Below are 20,202 nucleotides of genomic sequence, written 5' to 3' on the forward strand. Positions count from 1 at the left end.
TTGTCTTGTCATCGGTTCTAGAACCAGGCACTCTGGTTTCCCTAATGTCAGACAAGTTCGCCGCTAAGATTCCCCTAAGCCTTCGGCTTGTTCACCTGCACGGCATTAAGCGTTTTATGCTAAATCCTGTCTCGCCCAGGGTGTCTGATGGTCACAGTTTGTACCCGGTGTAAGCTGATTGTAGGCACATCTGTGTATATTAAATGCAATTAAATGTGTATATTAAATGCAACGTACAAACAAACCCTAAAGCACATTTTTATGTTTGCATTATTTTTTTAATAATGATTCCATTTGGTCATGAATTTGGATAGAATTAATGTGAACTTATTAACAGGAATCAGTCGCGCCATGCCTTTGTTAACAAGTACTGACAACTGTACATACACGTATATTACCAGGGCAATATCTTCAAGGTGTTTGTATGTTCTGCCCATGTCTACTTGGGTTTCCTCCGGGTTCTCTGGCTTTCTCTTACACTCCAAAAACATTCAGGCAGGTTAATAGGGTACTGCTAGTTTATACAGTGCTATACTTACGGTTGCTGGCTGGTATCTCACTGGCCTAGCTGGTAAAACACCAGTCAGGGCCGTTACTACAAACTTCCCAGCAATGTAGCTGCCAGTAAATCTGTAATAACTTGCCCTCTGCCCCCGGCTTGCCTTTGATCCGCCCTCCTATCCCCTTTCCCATCTCCCATTCTAGCCTGCCGTGCTCACTATTCCCCCTTATATGGGGCCCACCAAAGTCATGCTTACTCCTAGTCATGTCCCAACTCCACCGGTGATGTCATGGACCCGCCCCCTCGTGGACCCGCCCCTGCTCTGGCCTGTAAAAAGATTGAAGAAAGATGGCAGTCCTAGCTATACTGTGGAACATTTTGCACATCATTTATTATTTACTTCCTAAACTCTGAACTTCTAATAAGTTGAACAAAATAATGTTTAGGCAGCCTCAATGAACCCCTAAACAGCTTCGGTTACAGACTCTCAGGCTTAGAATTTGCATTCTTCATAACCAGAATGACAAGATTGATAGGGTCTATGTAAAAGTATAGACGGCAATAGTAGCTACAATGATGTATAAATGATGTATGGGTCTTTACCAGCATTGCAAGCACAAGGAACCCTCCCAGTCTGGAAAACACTGTAAGATCAGTATGGGAGCTCAAACTCCAATATGCACCACAGGAAGAGGCTTTTGTTCGATGGATCCTTTTTGTAAATGTTATAGGGATTTTAAAATCTCTTTCCTCCCTCTTCCCAGAGGCACTTGCAAAAATGTTTATAGGGCCCAACTAACAGGAAGACCTCTATGTGGTGGTGGCCTAGTTATTAGTCCTGGCAGTATTTGCTTGTGCAGAGACCATCGCTGCTGCTGCTGAGATATAAACAGAAGTCACAGAAGTTCATGAGAGACTCCATAGAAACCATTTATATGTTGGTTCCTCAGCACCTGTACAATAGTCAGCCATCAAAGGCAGCTGATGCTTCAAAGACCCAGCAAAGAGCTCTCTCTCTCTATTCTAAATGCATCTGAGCGTCTGCATTATAACGAGGCTTATTCATGGTTTTCTTTTCATTTGCGCAGCTTTTGTGATGTGCTCCTATTTATCTACGTCAGGTGCTGCTGTATGACTTTGAACTTGTTCTCTTATTACCATCAGAAATGTCCAGCGCGGCCGCTTTATTTGATTCTGGTCTTGTTCTGATCTTGTTTTCATGTATTTCCAGGCTTATCTATTACAGGGCCTGTTCATGTACTATTTCTGTACTATTACTGTACTATTAGTATTAATGTATCTATTACTGTAGTAGTCTATAATCCCAGTACAGTTGGGTCAGTGCCCATTCTACAAAGGTTGTACTAAAAGCTTATGTAGCTCCTGTAATACTAAAAGGGCCAACAGTCACTCAATATAGGGGTGATGCGCAGGGAATTGTGGGCTAAGTAATAAGCAGTTTATACATTAGAATCAATCACACCCTAGACCTCACATGTAGTCCTTCTCCTGCACATAATTATAATACTGTACATGTAGCACATACTTCTTGCTGCTAGACTTGGCTTTAGTAAGGACAAATGGGGCCTATGCTGGGATCTGTTCCTTCAAAAAGTTTGCATAAATACCATTTTTATATGCTGAAATCCATCTACAAAACAGTTCTTTTCTTTCTGCATCACTTGAAATCCTGGCAGGGGAGGAGGGACTAAAAAAATTGATGTTACAATATGGTTGTTTTTCTCACTAAAAGATGAATACAATAAGTTTACCTTCGCATTGAAGAACATTCTCTTTGCATTAGTGAAATTTCACCAATCTAGAGTGAATTTTCACCAAGAGAAGTTTCTCCAGGTTCAGGCTGCGAACTGCCTTTATTAAGATCGAGCAGACACTTTTGCATCTCTCTACCTACAGCATCCCCTCCATGCCAATTTCCCACATATATTATTTCATTAAGAATTTTTCCTACTTCCCAATTGTATGGGGAAAATCGCAAATTTTCACAGATGATAGGAGAAAATGTGGCACAATTTGCTTATAAGAGCCTCTTTTTAGTAAAAATATGTCTGATGAATTGAGGTTAACTTTGTTGAAATTAGAGAAAATATCTATCTATTAATATAAATATATCTATATATTATATATTTGTGAAAGGGGACATATAGTATAAGTGAAATCCCCCCAATCTTGTAGGCAATAATAAATAATATATGATGCTGGTGGTGGGCTTAAAATGATCTTTATCTTCTTGGAGCTGCCTATAGATCTGCTAAGGTCCCTGTCCGTGTTTTTTAAATGAGGGGAGGACATGTCTTAACGGTCCCTGCCAGAAGCACAGTAGGAGGGAGGTAGCCAATCACAACCCTGCAGTCACATAAGCGGAGACAGGCTTCAGTCCCCTATCAGGTCAGCCTAACTGCTGATGGGTTCCTATCCTACAGTGCCGTTTGCTGAGTGCCGCCGGCCCCCCTGCAGAGCCTGGGAAAGGAAGCAGCAGGTACTGGAACAGATGGGCGGGACTAGTAGGGTTTTTGGAGAAACTTTCAATAAATCCCAAAACACAACTGTTTTAAGCAAATTACTTTTATAGTTAAACGAGCATAATGCGGGGGCACATTCTTGTTATTTACACAATATGTCCCCTTTAAATGTCACATTAGCCAGAAGCAAAACAGAAAAAAAACTTGCTTGGAAATCTTAATATGTAGAGCCCATCAGTTGTTAAACTGTTGGTTTTATAGAGCTATAAATGTTGCCGTAAGACCCATTCAGACATGGGAGTACCCCTGTTTACTCAGCAGAAGAAGCCAAGCCAAACATTTATTTTCTAAATCCATAGCCGGCTGGTACAATGCCCCTTTAAGCATTTATATTCCTGCCCTTGCCTAGAACTAGTTAGCAGAAAGGACACCGTGTCCTTTTTTAGGATAAACCCATCAAACATTAATAATGATAATCCTCTTCATCCTTCCTGCTGCTCTCCCACGGGCCATTTGATCTGTCCCTACAGTAGCATGGAGCTGCCTGGGTGTCTGGGCTTACTTGCCTGGGAAGGAAGGGCTCCCAATAACAGAGAGGTGCCCTGCTGGCTCCCATTCAGCCTGGGCTTTTCCTCTTACAACTGCACAAAGCTCCGCTGTGTCTCCCACCTCACTCTGCAGCACCACACATGGAAATTCACTGGGAATTAAAGATCCAGTGCAAGAAATCTGTGCCATAAAAATACATTTATATTAGGAATTTACAATCTACAGTCATCACGTTGTTGTTGAACTTTAACTACATTCTGGGGAATATAGTTGAATAACAGCCAGAGACAGCAAGGTATTCATTCACAAACACTAAGATGTCCATTTTTTCCTCTTTAAATGGACAGTAAACACCTAGGTCTTGGATCCCTTATCCAGGGCTACTCCCCAAAAAATCCAGGAAAGTTAACAGGTCTGTGTTTCTACTGTGTCTTGGTTTTGAGATAAGCAAAAGTGGGAGTGGGAGACTAAAACCTACTTCAGAATGCTTTGGTGTCTGTTGTGAATTTCCTGACTTTACCATGTTCTTATTGGCAAATCCTCATGGAATAGGCGACTGCTGCCTGCCCTGACCTCTGAGCCAACTCTGTGTAATCTCTGGTGCTGCCTGTTCTGACCTCTGATCCAACTCTGAGTAATCTCCTGTGCTGCCTGCCCTGACCTTTGGTCGGTCCCTAATGTCCCTCTCCTGCTGATCAGTCTTATTCATGCTACAATTCCTGTCAGCTCTGCATTACAGTCCCGGATTCTTACTGAAAAATCAGCAGATCTCAAGGCCTCAGTTAAGGGGTTGCTAATTACTATTAGCTATCCATAAAGCACTGAGCACCCACTTCTTCATGGAAATAGGAAATAGGAGCTACCCTTTCTGACCCCCACATGCCTCAGTAGTAGGTAATGAATATAGCAGTACTCCCTGAAATATACTTTATTGATAATATAATCTTACTGACAAGGGATACAAATAATTTGAACATAACACGTATTCATTTACAGGGTGTATTTTTCTTTAAATGGGTTGTTCAACTTTGTAGTATGATGTAGAGAGCGCTATTCTGAGACGGTTTGCAACTGGTCTTCATTTTTATCATCTTTTATGGTTTTTAAATTGTTTAGCTTTTTGTTCAACAGCTCTCCAGTTCAGCAGCGATCTGGTTGCTAGTGTCCAATTTAGAAAGATAAGCAACAAACAGTAGCAGTAGCAGTAAAATCGTAGCTTGATAAACCAATAGTTTTTTGGCTGCCAGGGTCAGTGACCCCTATTTGAAAGCTGAAAAGAGTCAGAAGAGGAAGGCAAATAATTCAAAAACTATAATAAATACGAAGATCAATTGATATATTGCTAAGAATAATACTGTAACGTACTAAAATTTAAACAGAAAGTGAACTGCCCCTTTAACATACCAAAAAATGAAGAACAACATTACAATTGAAGTAAATTTAAGTCTCCATTGAGACTTTAAAGTCTTCCATGGTCACTAGTCAGACAGGACCATGCTGTGAGGTCTAGTTGTCTGTGTGACCTTAGCTGAAATGGTTTGTAAACTCAAAAATTGCATCTCAATTCCAAATTAGTTTTAAAGCACTTTTATTTTCCTTCAGACCTTTCTTTAAAGGCTTCTTGAGGGTTCATGAAGGCCAGAGGTTCACATGGGAACAATAGAACTGGTTCTTATCCTATACCTTTTTTACTATTGACCCTGTTTACTAGCAAATCTCACTATGAGTATTGGGTTAACATTTGATCCCCCTAAAGTAATATTTGTTCATTGGCCGCTATGAGTTGTTGGATCAAGGTAGTTTATTTCTCTGACTGCTCTAAGCAATTTAATGCCAGTGTGTCCTTTGTACTTAGGGATGTGTTCCAGTTCTAATGCAGGAAAAGTTCCACTATATTGGATTAGTTAGTTATGTAAAGCAGAAGGCAGTACTGTAAACCTCTCATGACATGTGGCTTATTCCCTAGTGACTTGTTATCATTGTGCTCTGTTGCATGTGGCTCTCACAAGGCTTTAATATATTATACTCTCTAATGTCTTGTTATTTTCTCATTAGCTGAAATATAATATGCCTTTCTCTGAAGAAATATCGGTCGCCTTGTCAATCCACCATACATTCACCGAATATTGTATAAAACTTTGTGTTGGCGCAGCTTTAGAGTACAAATATTTTAAAAAATAATTATGTTTTGCATGGCATACCTTCATTGGATAGTTTGGAAACTGTAAAATTAGGCTTCTTTAGACCAATTCAACAGCTTATCTGCCCATTTGTGGGGCCCCTTGATGGGTCTCCCCAGTCGATGTCTGGACAAAAATTGGCTAGGTGTCTACTGCCAGTTCTGATTTTCCAGACGGATCAGGGAAAGCATCCTGTGCCCATACCTGTAAATCAAATTAGCTTGATATTGCCCACCCAAGGTAAGCATATCAGGGAAAGATTTGTTTGTTTGGTGACCTTGCAAGACGAGCTAATCTTAGCATGTATGGCCAGCTTAACAACCTAAATAGACCTAAAAAGAGAACTAAACATCCACCCTCCCTTTTCATCCCCTTCATCACAAAACCTCCCTCAACAATATCTCTCTTTCTGCCTTTTACATTCCCCAGCTCCTCACTTCTAGACGGCTGCTCTCCGTGAGCCAAGCCTGCCTGCATTGCTCCACCATTAACTGTTATGGAAATTCAGATACCGAAGGTCATTTGACGTAAAAAGGTAATTTTTATTTCACACACATGTGGGTTTTGAGCAAAGTCAAGGGTCAGAACAACAGAACAAAGATAGCACAGGGTTTTTATAGACTTTGTGATAATGAAGCATAAGACATAAGAACCTATGAATATAGGTGTTACTAGTGGGAGACCTCAGAGATATCTCTTCACAGCACAGAAAACAAAGAACTGCACTTACAGCCAGACAGGTGGCTGCATAGTATCAGTGATGATGCTATGCAGAGAAGTCTATGGAGAGAATAGGCAGACTGGATAAACAGCTAAACCTGTTGTAATAAATATATATATATATATAACCATTGAAACAGAATACCACACTCACAGGACTTAGTGAAAAAATACAATGAAGTTTATTGTGAAAAACGTCTGTCTAACGTTTCGGCCGTGTCCTGTTATAATCTTGGCGATTAAGAAGTTTGGCGCTATATTACCTTGATATATGTTTCTACAAACTTCACCTAACGCTTCCGTTTCCATGGCAACCCGTTTTGCTTTCTTATTCGTATTATAACTATCTTACATGTTACTAGTGCCTCAGATAGGAAGGCTTATTTCAATGTTATACTACCGCTTTGCCTGTTTGACAATCACCCAATTTTTTGGATATATATTCTATATAGTGTGTGAGTTGCAGTTCAGCTATAGGGGTTGTGCTTTTCTGTTCTTTCCTGTTATTCTTTCTTTTGGTTCGTATTTTGGCTATATTACTTCAGCAATAGTATTGACACATTCTCAGTCAGAAAACTAAGATTTTATTGAATCCTTTGGTTATGTCTATGTATGTTACACTGGTGGGGGATGATTGGTGTTATACAATGTGACGTCATCAGCTTCAATTTGGCGCCATTTTGGGTTTAAGAGTGGGTGTGGAAAATTTTTTGTTCACTTTGAGAAAGGCTGTGGACACGGCCGAAACGTTAGACAGACATTTTTCACAATAAACTTCATTGTATTTTTTCACTAAGTCCTGTGAGTGCGGTATTCTGTTTCAATGGTTACATTTGTACTTGTGTATACTGCACCCAGGCATTTTGGTTATCAGACGTGAGTGCCTGCTTCCTACCAGTTCTATATATATATATATATTCAATATATAAACGGGCACTCACGTATAAAGTCAACGAAAAAATGCCTGGGTGCAATCTGACCAAATTGTAGTAAGATAGCAGACGTGAAAGGTATCGCACTCACAGGACTTAAGCAAAAATAATTTATTAGCAAAAATACATCTAACGTTTCGGCTGCCGCTGCAGCCTTTTTCAAAGGCAAAGTGAAACAGTGAGAGTGCACTAATAAACCCAAAATGGCGCGAAAATGGTGACGTCACACAGTTAAAAATACACGTGAAAATACACATGAAGCATACTAGACCGGCGCATCTCAGTAAGTCTTATACCTTTCTGATCCGTTCTTGCGGTTTCTGGTAGTACTATCAGATTTCCTTCTTGTTCTTCTCCCGTACGTAACGCTACACAGACAACCTATGCCTGTTTTTGCGAGTAGCACATGGTTTAACAACAGCTCTATACTTATGGATGAGGGTGAGTTATAGTTCCACCTTAGTGGACACCGGCCCTTTATCTATTTTTCTTTTTTTCTGACTTTTACTTTACTCACTGACTGTGGATTCCTACCTTCATGACCCCTACATGTTAGCTCTATTGCAACTTAGTTGTTAGCACAGATCGACTTCGATGTGTATATAATGTATTTTACGTGTATTTTTAACTGTGTGACGTCACCATTTTCACGCCATTTTGGGTTTATTAGTGCACTCTCACTGTTTCACTTTGTCTTTGAAAAAGGCTGCAGCGGCAGCCGAAACGTTAGATGTATTTTTGCTAATAAATTATTTTTGCTTAAGAGTGTGATACCTTTCACGTCTGCTATATATATATATAGCACATTAGCAATGTGCTGTATTAAATATTTAAAAATACCAGGTTTAATACAAGTGCACATTTAGCTTGAAAAGAGTACTAAAAGGCTGACCTGAGTGCAACTGCAGTTGAACAACAGCTGGATTGATAGGTCACAGGTTGCAAAACCCTTGATGGACTATTTTTGCTGTGCTTGAACATGTCCAGATGGCAAACAAGCATTCCCCAGCGCATGATCCGGAGCACAATTAGTTCCCCCACTGATGTCCCTGCCTGTTCAATCAACAGCATGCTAAGTCAGCAGGGAATATTGCAGGAATTAATTTTGGATAACTGACTATTAAAACTAGAAAATAATTAATAGAATGAAGTTACAGAACAAAATACACTCCCAGGGCGGAGGTTTATCTCCTGTTAAGTCGGAACACAGGACGCTACTTAAGGTTATATCACACACGTGGTATTCTCTGGATCCCTAACAACAAGTGGAAACAAACATATAAATATATGCAAAGTCTACTGATCCTTTGAACATTTAAGAACCCTTAAAAAATCCATTGGAGCAATACTTATGACTTCTGGAACTCTGCTGGACAGACAGTAAATATTGCCTTTTTACATCTTTTTCCATGAGCCGCCATTTTGTGATGGGCCGTGTGCTCCCTCAGAGATCAGCTGACAGGAAATAATGCAGCTCTAACTGTAACAGGAAGTAGCGTGGGAGCAAAAGGCAGAACTCTGTGCATTCATTGGCTGATGGTCCTAGCATGTATGTGTGCCTTGGCTTGTTTGTGTGCCCTGTGCATCGTATGATCCCAGGGAGGAATGGCAGTTTCCTATTTAGGATTACCCAATGGCACATACTTCTACAAAAGTGTATTTCTAGGGAAAATAGTTTATTTAGATGAAGCAGGGCTTTACATATGGGCTGGTTTATGTAATATATTTTTATATTACGAAGTTTTGGGGGAACACAGCGGCATTGCGGCACAAATGCAGGCCACTCCAAGCTTCCAGAAAATAGAATGTTTATTTTTCAACATAAAAGGCTTTTCAGCAACAGCAAAAAGGACAACAGAAAAAACAGCTTGTATTCAGCAACCAAAAGCCCAGCAGAACAGATTTGGCTTAATGTAGCCATAAAGTGTCCCACATGCAGTCTAAACAAATACATTTGGCAGATAAAAATGCAGTCCAAACACACAATTTGTCTTAGGAAAATCAGCAGGTGGATCCAAAACAGCACACACCTACAGCTCCTCACAAACTGCCTTTCCCCTCCTTACACACCCCCTTGGATGTCCAGCCCACACCCTCCTGCTAGACAACCCTGTGTTGGCCATCTTAAAGGGGTGGTTCTTAAAGGGCTCAGAAATTAAAAAATGGGGATATATACCTGCCATCCAGAATATATCCCCTGCGACTTGTACAAGATCTACATTGTTTGAGGGTATAGTTTTCCTTTAAGTAACCTTGACCAGTGCATTTAAAGATGTTCATTGTGATGGAGGAGCAATTGCGAAGCAGATGATTTGCAAAAACAAAAAATAATAATTAATTTGTATTCGTAAACTTGGGCAGTATCCTTCCCAAACACTTCAGCTGAAGTCCATTCAAGAGCACAAAGAGAAGGTGTGCTGAACCTTTTTTATTGTATTTATTTTACATAGGGGCTATTCTGGCTCTTTGAGGCCCACCTCAACCAAAACTTTCCCAGCTGCTTTGTACGGTACAGTGTGCAAGTACAAGTAAGGACATCTGGCAGATAAGAGTGTGCCTCGCAGAACGTCTCCACATCTTGTTTGTACAGTTGCATGGGGCGCATTGTTTGTACTCAGCTTTACCGTATGTGTTGGCTATTGGAATGTGCTTGGCTCCACGCTGCTTACATTGGCAATGGCTCTTGGATTCCACAATAAACAGACTTGTCTAGCAAGCTGTTTACAATCGGGATGCTTTGTAATGTATACAGGAAATAGTGTGCATGTTACTGAAATCAAAGCATCCTCGTACGAGGGCAACAACTCCAAAATAAAAGTTTCTTATCTGTGCCTCCCAGCACCTGCGATGAACCATTACTTATATTCCCTTTATCCTTACCCTAATACTTAGTATAGTATTAAAAAATGTCTTCATTAATAAGGTTGGCATTATGCCCCAGCAACATATAAAAGAGAAGAGCCACTAAACAAACCTCAGTGCACTAAAAGCTCATGATTTTGTTGTTCTTAGAACTGCCAAAAACAGTACAAAACATGTTCCATAGTTATCCTGAGCATCAGTGTCAGACTGGGGCCCACTGTGTCTGCCACCTGGGGGTCCCGCACCCCAGTTCTGAGCTGCTACACCCCCCTTTCCCCACCTCCACCACTTAGCGTTCCTTGCTACCACAATGAAATGGGGTGTGCTGGTGCTCACATTAATTGGCAGGGGGAAGTAGGCCAGGGCCCAGCAGGTTTTTTCCCAGTGCCCTGCTGGCTCAGACACTGCTGAGCACTGTTATACTGGAAGGGTTGACACTGTATCATGTATTTAGCCTAGGGCACCCATGGGAAACCCACTGTGCTAGCAGAGAAGAGGACTATCAGGAGGTTTTTAAGAGAATTAAATTCTGTCTTTGGTAATTTAATTAAAAAAGAAAGGTCTTTCACGTCCTCCTTCCCTTATACATGATGCACAGTGAAATCCATATCAAACTGGGTTGTAATGTATGAGAAAATCTTATAATGCAGTTATACCTTAAATTGGAGAATAAGGGGCAAAAGTTGTGACCCAGGCAGCGACTCTCCATCTGGATTTGTACCTATCGCAAGTGTAAGGGGTCTGGCACACGGGGAGATTAGTCGCCCGTAACATTTTCGCCGGTGGGATGGCATTTCGGGGAGATTAGTCGCCCGTGTACAGGGAGATTTGTCACAGGCGACTAATCTCCCCGTATGCCAGAGCCCTAAAGGGCAACCTCTATCTTTCCCTTACACTGGCCTCAGCCACAGTTCTACATGTCACCAGAATTCTCATTTGACGGCTTAAGGATATTATTGTAGGTTACTGGAAATTCTTTAAGCGGCATCATTATGCATTATTCTTGGAAACAAATTTATATTCCAATTCTGTAAAGTGCTCTTATGTATTCATCAGCAGAAATAGCACTGAACTCCTACACAGGAACAATCAGACGCCAGAATATTGCTTTTCCTACGAAACCATTCAAGATTTGTTGGGCAGAGAAGTCTAAAATTTGACAATATGTGACAATAGCCATTAGTTTTCCAAATGTGGGCACAGGTTTGTTATATGGTTGGTAAATATTCAGATTGGCACATGAGGGAACTTTTGCTAAGCAAATAGGCACCTTGCCCTAGGCCTGTAACCTTTGGCTGTTCTTTCATTTGATGCTACAATGAATTTGACACAAAATCATACAGTGTTACAGATAGTTACTTGGGGCAAGACACTAAGTCAGTGCTGGTTAGAACAGTCTCACAGTAATCAGGATGGGGTTTTGGAGCAGATAGATGTAGAAATGATTGGCTTGTTAATAGGAAAACTATACCCCTCAAACAATGTTGGTCTCTATAAAAATATATTGCCTAAAACAGTTCAAATGTTTCTTTGAAATAAAACTTTTTCATAAAAATAGTATAGTATTTTTATAAAAAAAAGTATTTTTTAAGTATTTTAATGGGATTGTGTCATGATTTTTGTGGTATACTTTTTATTTTTTAATTACACTGGTTACATAGCAAATAATTCACTCTGCCATTTAAAATGTTATTCTTGAACCAGCAAATGTATTTGTAGCTGTAATATTGGTGTGTAGGCGCCATCTCAGTGCATTGTGCCTGAGTCTGAGCTTTCAGCCAGCGCTACACATTAGAACTGCTTTCAGCTAACCTATTGTTTCTCCTACTCCCATGTAACTGGAGGAGTCCCAAGCCGGACTTGGATTTCTTACTATTGAGTGCTATTCTGATACCTACTGGGAGCTGCTATCTTGCTCCCTTCTCATTGTTCTGCTGATTGGCTGCTGGGAGGGAGGGGGGGGGATATCACTCCAACTTGCAACTTGCTTTTTTGAAAAACAGATTACAATGCAGGATTCTGCTGGAGAAGCTCTATTAACTGATGGGTTTTAAAAATACATGTTTTTTCATGACAGTATTCCTTTAAGTACTAAGGGCCGCCCCTAAGATCATTTGATTCATGGTGCACACAAACAAGCCAAGGCACACATACATGCTAGGCCCCATCAGCCAATGAATGGGCAGAGTTCTGCCTTTTACTCCCACACTACTTCCTGTTACAGTCAGAGCTGCATTATTTCCTGTCAGCTGATCTCTGAGGGAGCACACAGCCCATCACTAAATGGCGGCTCAAGGGGAAAGATGTAAAAGGGCAATATTTACTGATATATATATATTGTCCAGTGTGGTAATGTGCTTTAATAGGCCACTTAATATTAGGGCTGCACCAAATCCATGCTCCTGGCCGAACTGAATCCTTAAAATCACATGACTTATTGGCATGTAAACGTGGAATTTGAAAATTTTTAGCATATGCAAGTTAGGATTCAGCTGAATCTCTCACAAAGGATTTGGGATTCGGCCGAATCCAAAAAAAGTGGATTTGGTGCATCCCTACTTAATATGATACAACCTATCTGCCTAGGGGTATCAAACATGGCCTGCGCTAGTTAAAGGACAATCAAACCCAAAATCACTGGGTGGGTACTATTGTTAGAAATTCAAGTAACTCTAATCACTAGATGTCAGGACTGGCCTGGGGTAGTTTGCCTACTGGGGCTCATTTATAAACACTGGGCAAATTTGCTTCCGTTGCTGCTGGCTGAAAACAAAATCACTTATTGGTTGCTATGGGTTACTGCCCATATGCAGATTTGGCCAGTGTTTATAACTGAACCCCAGTTTACAGTCTATCATGGTGTCCTTCAATTTCCAACCAAACTTTTGTTACAGGAGTTTATGATTATGGTGGGTTCCTACAGCTCTCTGAACAAAGATAATTGGTTGCTACGGGTTACTGCCCAGGTGCAAAGTTTCTCAGAGTTAAGGTGGCCATACACGAGCAGATCCGCTCACTTGGCGATGTCGCCAAGCGAGCGGATCTTCCCCCGATATCCCCACCTACAGGTGGGCGATATCGGGGAGCATTTAGGTTAAAAAAAAAATAATCCGATCGTTTGGCCCTGGGGCCAAACGATCGGATTATGTGGGCGGCAATGGGGCAGTCAGATTTTCTAACCTGGCCGATCGAGATCTGGCCAATTTCAGGCCAGATCTCGGTCGGCCAGGCCGCTCTGCTCTCCCCATACACGGGCCGATTAGCTGCCGAATCGGTCCAAGGGACCGATATCGGCAGCTATAGTCGGCCCGTGTGTGGGGACCTTTAATATACATGTCTTTTTGAACACTTTATTTGTTGCAACCATTTGGACTAAAGTAAAATCCCCATCCTATAAATGGATGCTATCAGGACCCGTTCCTATATCTGTATTTGCTGTTCATATATAGTAAGAAAGACGTGGAACATTTCCTTCATGCACCAATATGTAGGCCCCCATGCTTGGCCGGCAGGCAGGGCAATATCTGCTCATGTGGGGGCGGCACATAATCTAGTTGTAAGGGGACTGTACCATATCTGATGGCAGTCCTGGGAGCTGACGCATCATCGGCACAGGATACAAATAGATTCCCCACAGCAGAAATGAAACTCTCATGCTCTCCCATGAGCATCCAATCCTATAGAATCCTACAGAATCCATCTCTGAGCTGATGAGCTAATTGCGTTACACCAGAATGGAATCGCATGGCTTGACATGAGGCTCTTCAGCGGAACAAAGTCAGTGCAGTGAGGATGGCAAATCAGGAATGTACCATTCTAATCCCCTGATCTCTTCATAGTACCCACAGCACATGCACTCAGCAGCCCTTGTTATGTAACAGGCAGAACCTGATTAATCAGTAGGGCAGAGAGGGCAGAGACCCTGGCACACTGGCAGCGAGGGTCACTAATAGGGTGCCAGGAAAGAAGATCACTAAAGAAAATAATAGTTTGTGGGTGTAGAGAGAAAATGATCCATATTTACAACTATAAACTGCCTAATGTAATATGCTGATGTGAATGTCATGGGTTACCTTGGAAACCCTGTTCTTGCCGTGTAACTGGCTGATGGTTGGGAGCCCAAACCTTACATTTAGACCAATGGTTCCCAAACTGGTGCATGGAGCTGGCCCCTGGGGAGATATGGAACAATATCCTTGGTGGGGGGGGGGGGTGGGTCTGAAGGTCAACTTGGGCGATGTTGGGGGAAGTCTATTTGCTTCTCTAGATACATCTGAAAGCCCATTCCGAAGGTCAGTTAGGGTGGTTTTGAATTGTTTAACTTTGTTTTTCTGTAGCTCTCCAGTTTGCAATTTCAGCAGCTATCTGGTTGCTAGGATCTTATCTTAGGTTTAAAAAATTGTAAAAAAAAAAATGAAGTTTCTAAGCGGGGGCATGCTATAACATACTATAAGTTAACATAAAGGTTAACTACCCCTTTAAATCATTTTGTGGATGGTGTGAATGAATTCCAGACCTGTACTCTATTTAAAATACTCCTGTTTTATTTGCAAGAAATGGGGTCAGTGACCCCTATTTGAAAGCCAGAAAGATGTAGAAGAGGAAGGCAAATAATTTAAAAACTATGATAAATAGTGAAGATTACTTGCAAAGTTGCTAGGATAGTCTATAATATATTAAAAGTCAACCTTAAGGGGACCCACTCCTTTAACTGCCCCAGATGATAAATTCTACAGCATTATCAACTCCGGGACCCAAAGGACAATAGCATAGAAGGTTTAAGAAAATGAAATGCAGAACGCTTGTTTGAAAACGTTCAAATACATTTCTTAAAAGTTATTGCTTAGTAATTTGGTGCTCCCAGTGTATTACTTACATTGCACTAATTTAGCTTTTAATTAGCAGTATCAAACCTCCAGGCTAAATATTATCAGGGCTATGTATAAAGCGGTGCTAAGGCAATGTCAGAGCAAATCTTAAAAACTGCCATTCATTCCAGGGAAATGCAGAAATTTTGCCTTAGCACATTCGATACATAACCCTCTAGGGCAGTGGCTGTCAGACGTTTTTAGTTCAAGTCCCCCTTGGAGTAGCAACAGTTGGTCTGGCCCATTTTAGCTCATAACAAGGTTAGATTTTCAGAAAACAACAGTGTATGAACCATTCAGCCATAGTTCCAAGAGTATCATTGGCAACAAATACAGTCCCACCCCCAAATATCATCCCATTGACCCTAAGGCTGGCCTTTTAGGTGTACCTAATCAATATCTTACTCTAACTTGCCCTTAAGCACCCCCAGGGCAGCAGCCCCACAGTATGGGAACCACTGCTCTAGGGGAAACAACAGATGCAAAGTTTGTTCCTTGTCTAGTGACCAAAGCAGTTGCTTGATTTGCTATTCTATCTGCAATAAACTGGGGCAGTGATCCCCAACCAGTGGCTCGGGGGCAACATGTTACTCACCAACCCCTTGGGTGTTGCTCCTAGTGCCCCCAAACCAGGGAGTTATTTTTGAATTCCTGACTTGGGGGCAAGTTTTGGTTGAATAAAAACAAGATTTCCTACCAAATAAAGCCCCCTGTAAGCTGATAGTGTGCATAGAGGCCCCTAATAGCCAATCACAGCCCTTATTTGGCACCTCCATGAACTTTTATGGTGCTTGTGTTGCTCTCCAAGTCTTTTTACATTTGACTGTGGGACTGCTGCCCTAGAGACAGGTAACTGCTGGTTGGTTGCTATGGGTCACTGAACTGCAGCAAATGTTGTTACTACCTTTCACTATGAAGTTCTATAGCTGTTTAGATGTATAAACTAAATATACATTTGCTCTCCACAAACAACACTAACACTTTTGGGGTCATGTAATGAAAGGTACAATGTTTGAACTAGGTCTAGTAACCCATGGCAACCAGTCAGCATGTAGCATTTAATAGTTACATGACTGAAACTCAATATCCAATTTGTTGCTATGAGTTACTAGACTTGGTGCAAAAGGTTGATGCTTTTTTATACATTACTCCATTACACTGCTACACATTAATGAAAGAATGGCATATATATATATTGTAACAAAGGCACAATAGCAACCAATCAGCAGTTAGCTTTATTAGGTCTCAGTGCAGCACAGTTAGATACCTGACTGGGAAGGTAACCAATCTACTGGTTTTCTGATTCAGCAGCAAAGCCAATGGTTGGTTCTCAACAGAGGTCAGTGCAGACCTGCCAGGTGAGTTCTGCCGATGGGGTATTCTACACCTGCCCCATAAATCATAGGCCAATAAGCTATTGACTTGAGGCTGAGTCGGCAGCTTATATTGACCCGTGTATGGGCAGCTTTACACAATAAAATCCACTGTTCCCCCAAATAAGCCCTCACAGGGGCACCTAAGCACTTTATGGTTACTTAGTAGCCCTTGTACAGATTAATATTAGCTTCTCCCATCATACTGTAATACACACAGACTAGCCAATATATTGTATGCTGGACAGACTTGACAAATAAACAATAATGGGCTCCAGGGAGTCCGACATTCCTGTAATTGACAAAGTAAAAGGCAGCTGATGCCTGGATACGAGTAGACTAAAAACTGTCTCAACACATGAAGCTGAAATACAGGAAAGAGCATGCTGGGAAATGTAGTCAGTACTTTTGAAATCACTAGTATTGCCATGACAGAACAAACCCAAACAAAAAAGACACCAGCTGCCATACTGCTCAACCCCACTGCTTAAAGAGACAGTAACTTGCTGCATTCTCATTACACAGCCAACTGAGCTGGCAACAGCAGAACCTGGAAGCAGCAATGATTCAGTATTTAGATGTGTATTCTTATTTACACAGCACTGGGAGAGGTAAACCAAAGCGAAGTGGTTGGAGATATGATAAGGATAACTGGGGTGGACCATGAACTTCAAATGGTTAAATGGCCAATGATCAGCGATGGGACACTGGGCAGATTTTTTTCCTGCAGAGAATCATTCAACGCGACTCCAGCCAGAACCCAATTCCCACTTTGGGTTATAGTGAGTAATAATCAATAAGGCCTCCATGGGTTGGCACATTCATCTTACGCTGTTAGGAATGGTTCCCACCTTCAGACCTGGAAAAATAGCTTTTTTTGCTTTTGCATGTTCCCATCTAATAGACAATATACAGTGCAGGACCATGGGTTGGTCCAATAGGCAGCCCACCAAATGCAGTTACGCAACAAACATCTCCCCATCCACTCTGGTTTGTCAGTGGATGCTGGGATATGTAGTTCTTCAACATCAGATAACCACATAAACAAATGTATATCAAGTATTTCCGGGGAGCCTTACCTGGTACTCCTGCAGGCAAGAGGTGCTTAGGTGGTGCCCTGGAGGTGCCCACGTCCCTGGGGTGGCCAGAGTGCACTGCCCCGTAGGCTGCTGCTGCAGAGGGTTCATGTGCTGCTGATGCAGCTCATCATTATTTGTACTAGGGCAGCTGTTTTCCCATTAGCACAGCCATCCATTCTAGAAAAATAAGGGAGGATTCAGTGTGAATGGGAGAGGAGGGAGAGCACAAGCAGTCCCCATCCCTCTGCCCCCCTCCCTTCCCTGGGCTGGAAAGCGAATGGGCTTATTCTAGGAGGGGTCTGGGAGAGTGGCTTGGTTACCATGGCAGCCAGAAGGAATTAGGAGACGTGATGCCAACGTTGCTATTTCAGGTAGAAAGTAAGGTGGATTTAGGTTCCAGAGAAGCCTTATCCTCCCTTAATCTGGCAGCCCTTTGCGCTTGAGCTGTTTGCAGGCCTGGAAATATACACACAGCTTCTCCCCTCAGCTGCTGCTGCCTGGCCTCTACCCCTGCCACGAGGGTTATGTAACGTGGGGCTTTTAAGCTCTTCTCCATTAAACAGTTTGACAGTGGAGCTTTTTGGATGTGGAAGGCATGTCCATAGCCTGCTTGGCACATCGGGCTCTGCCACTCACTGAGCAGCCAATCCTCAGCAACCTGTGTCATTCCATGATACCGGGGAATACCTATCATCATTGAGATTTCATGTATCTGCTGGAGTGCTCCAGGTCTAGTAACCCATAGCAACTAACTGGCAGGTAGCCTGTAATGGTCACCTGTTTAAAAGCAGAATCCCTTTAATAACATGAGCTTCCCTTTCAATGCAAACAGCACAGATGAATGAGGCTTTGGCTGAATGACTGGCATGAGTGAATATTGTAGGGTCAGAACTGGCTCACACGCCTGTGAGAAAATGTCTGCGTATAGTTAACTGTTTCATCTACATACAGAACCTGCCCAATAGTTTGGCATAGGCTGTACACAGCAATGATCTTAACCCTTTTGGTTTTCCACACAAACCTCAGAGTGGCATAAGGCAAGGAGTCAATCAGAAACACAGAATATATGATGCTGGCACCATGGTGCTTTTATACTGTCATGCACCCCACTCAAAGGGTTAAAGCTGTTTTGAACATTGTGATTTCAGGAATGTTCCACGCATGACAGGAGGCATTTGGCTTTCGGGAACTTTGTGCATGTTGCAATTCAGCAGAACCTCTGTAACTGCTCCATCATGGGAGGCACATTACCAATATCTCAATTCATGGCTGCACAGAACTCGGCAAAGCCCTGCACCATGTATTGCTTGGAAGTGTCAAAAAGGTAAAATTAATCTGGTACAGTCTATAATAGGGCCCTATACTTAGACCCTGCCACACGGTAGTGCTGCTCTGCGCCCACAGCCTCTGCACCCTACACTAGAGGAGCACTTAGGAGCACAAGCACAGTTGCACTTTTCCCCACAATCAGTTGCGAGTTGAACCCCATTCAATAAAATCTGCGCTTTGCACTCCCATATAGTTTTGCTTTGCGCCTCAGAATTGAGCACTACTGCACCTATTGACACCTTAACTTCTTATTGAAATGATGCCAGACGATTTGTGATGTTATTTTTTCCGAATCAGATGCAGTTGCTGGAGTAACACCACCTTGTGACCGCGATGACACTGGAATTCAGGGAAAAATGCATTGTGGGGAAAAAAACGTGCTTGAAATTGCACTTTACTCACTGTACTTGCAGATGTAAATGAGCCCTCAGATCTCCTCTGTACATCGCAGAGCAAATCACTGCCCACAAATCCAGCAAAATGAGCACTATGGGATGTGCCTTTGTGCCCCTTTCCTCCTGCAGGAGAAGACTTTGGGCAACTTCAGAAAATGAAGCACCGTGTATGCCTTCCCCTTGGCAATGCACTTTATTGCCAGTGGGAAGGCATGTTTAACTGGGGGCGATTCATCTCCTCATGGGCCATGGCCCTTACAAGGGCAAGGGGCTACTGCTTGCTCATGCAGATAAATAAAGCCAGGGTGACATGGGACATGATGGTAGCATTTTATTATCCAGTTACATGGAATAAAATATTTACACTCCTATTCACACATACATTTTTAGCACTGCTTTATCTTATGGCTTCAAGTCTACTCAACGCAACAATGTCTCTTAAAGGGCCGTAAAAAAAAAGCTCTCTCCACAAAAACAGGAGCTTGATTTGTAAATAAAAATGTCTGCAAAGAAAAAACGCTGATGGTTTCTGTTCCAAAAATGGACAGTAGTTGTGCATTTCCCCTTTATTTCTTTAACAGGTCATCAATCTTTTGCATATATACAGTGTCAGCCCATCAGTGAAATTAATGCACTTGGCTCTGGCCAAGAACCTTATTAACTTTGGTCATAAAGGTACTCAGCTCTCTAGCCTTGGAAGGGACAGCGCTGACACCCCATGTGGCATTTAGTATAGTAATGCCAGCCAGACAGGAAGTAATACATGTGAAGACTTTATATGTGTAAAGTCCAATTTCTTTAGTGACAAAATAATACTTTTATTACTGTTTGTAAGCAAAACGTGCGTATTTGTCTGTGACCAGCCGATAAAGATCCTCACTACATGTCCAATCAGCGATGCTGCAGCCGCCAATATTAGAAGCAAGTTGC

At 42.0% G+C, this 20,202-nt stretch overlaps 1 protein-coding gene and 1 long non-coding RNA gene across 3 annotated transcripts in view; one reads left to right on the forward strand and one right to left on the reverse strand.

Moving 5' to 3' along the window:
• The window catches only part of nim1k (NIM1 serine/threonine protein kinase), a 39,951-nt gene extending 21,412 nt beyond the window's left edge, over positions 1-18,539 (reverse strand). The window contains exon 1 of the mRNA XM_002933034.4: positions 17,549-18,539. The gene's annotated coding sequence lies outside the window, so the exon portion shown is untranslated. The remainder of the gene's footprint in view (positions 1-17,548) is intronic.
• Positions 6,093-20,190, forward strand: LOC105948028. 2 transcript variants are annotated; one of them, XR_001171435.3, is made up of 3 exons: positions 6,093-6,249; positions 18,697-18,872; positions 19,175-20,190. It is a non-coding gene; the product is annotated as an uncharacterized LOC105948028 (long non-coding RNA). The 2 variants fall into 2 exon arrangements; XR_004220630.1 differs by having other exon boundaries at positions 18,697-20,190.
• Positions 20,191-20,202: the final 12 nt, after the last annotated feature.

Source organism: Xenopus tropicalis, chromosome 1 (assembly GCF_000004195.4).
Source record: "Xenopus tropicalis strain Nigerian chromosome 1, UCB_Xtro_10.0, whole genome shotgun sequence".
In the NCBI taxonomy this organism is placed as follows: Eukaryota; Metazoa; Chordata; class Amphibia; order Anura; family Pipidae; genus Xenopus; species Xenopus tropicalis.